A 2,087-nucleotide genomic window follows, 5' to 3' on the forward strand; every position below is an offset into this window, starting at 1 on the left:
CAGCACGAGAAATTTACATTTAAACTTGCGCTGTCAACTGAGCCATGCTAACATGGCGTCGTCGCCATGGTGTGGAGCGCGTTTTTTAACTGTGATTTATAATAAATATATAAAGTTCGATAAGTTTTTAAGATATGTTTAGTTTTTGTCATATGCTTATAATAATTTAATTTTTGATTACTAACTAATGATTATACGTAATGAAACGGAATTACATATTTGATGTAACACGGCGCGTGTGTCGCGTCGTTTGTTGCGTGCGACAATATAAAATAATTGTTCCTGTTGAGTTCATTGATGACGTCATATACAAGTGGTAAAGTTATTTACAGCTTCATAAACGATGGGACGGATTTTAACGGTAATAAAATGACCCGAAAGCGTGATTTAATGTTTGAATAGGTAATAAAAATAATATAAACGGAAAAACTTAAGCTATTAATTCGTTAGAAAATATGTATAAATAACAATATAATTCTTAAATATTCTTTTAGTGCGAACGTACTAAATCTAATGATGTAAGTGTCACGAGTATTATAAGTACTTTGGTAATTAAAAATTATTGATATTATTGATATAGCTTTTCCTTTTTTACAAGTCTATTGTTACTATTCAGGAATAGTAATACGTTCGTCACTTGTTTTGTGTTTAACTATAATTTTTATTAATGTTTTCTGTATGATTATTTTTGGCATTATTTATAAAAGAAAGACAGAAAGAAAAATCCGTTTGAAATCTTTACCGATAAAAGACATTTTACGTTAAAAAAAGAACCAAGATACTTTGAAAAAATGGAGCAGAGATGGAAACAGAAGGTAACGTGTCTTAAAACATTTGTTTAAAGCAATCTCAGTTGATAACATGTGTCTGATACGTAAGGGTCTTTATAATAAAGATAAAGTTTGGGTTTCACTTCCTGAAATGTAATCTGTGAACTCAGTTAATATGTACTAGTGAAGATTGCTATTATGTGTGTGTTTATTGTACAATAAAAAAAATAAATATATATTTGTTGATTTTTGTGAAACCGTGTTGTATTATTCTTAGAAGTCTCGAACACAAATTCGTGTTAATAACAACCACATGGCTTTATTCCACCTTTATTCCACCTTTATTATCAACTAAATAAAGGTGGAATAAAACCATGTGGTTGTTATTAACACGAATTTGTGTTCGAGACTTCTAAATATATATTTGTTAAATAAGACAAAAAACTACGACAAATATGTATGACGCACCTTATCTGTTGCAGGGAGACTTGTTGTATCCTTGATTGTTTTATGCAATAAAAGAAAATATCCCAATTTTCTAAATTTATTTGTCTTATATAAAGCTGAAACATATACTGTAGTTATCTAAACCAACTAAAAAGTAAAACATAAGAAAAAAATGAAATAAAAAGATTTAAAAATTGATGCAATTTGTCCCAATCCCCTCTACGTATTAAGTATCTAAATTAATTTAACTTTGTCCAATAGTATTGTTCACAAGTTTTAATAATTAATTAAATTTTCTAAATGTTATTTTTACAATACTATATAAATATATTACTTCGGTGTGGAATGTCCTCAGGTGTTATAATATAATAATATTTCGATAAGTAGAATAAAATCAATTCTAGACTCGAATGTAGCTTACGGAGACGTGTTACTTATGAAATGCAAAATTTGCACGCATTTATAAGTTAAAACTGGGATTTTCGTTAAGCTAAGTTTCATTCGAGTTGCCTTTCGTACTAACAACAGGACACAAAACTGCCTGACAAACAGAGGATCGAGTTCTCTTTTTAGAGGAGATGATAAAAGCTTTAGCCTATATCTATTAGAAAAGCATATGTTTCCTTATATGTGTGTGGTATAATTTTAATATAAATGCTGATGTACCGTATATGTGTAGGTTATTTCTCCCACAAGAACAATAAAATTATATAAAATACGATTTAATTTGATTTCTTAAAAAGTTTTATTTTTATTCTCGACAGGTAAATGTAAAAGAAGTTGATCATAAACGGAGGCTGAGAAAAATACCAAAGTATGTTATACAGTATAGCTATTTTGTAAGAAGCATATTTAGTTACTAAATTGTCA

The sequence above is a fragment of the Centruroides vittatus genome, unplaced genomic scaffold (assembly GCF_030686945.1).
Source record: "Centruroides vittatus isolate TY-2023 unplaced genomic scaffold, ASM3068694v2 scaffold_946, whole genome shotgun sequence".
Lineage (NCBI taxonomy): Eukaryota > Metazoa > Arthropoda > Arachnida > Scorpiones > Buthidae > Centruroides > Centruroides vittatus.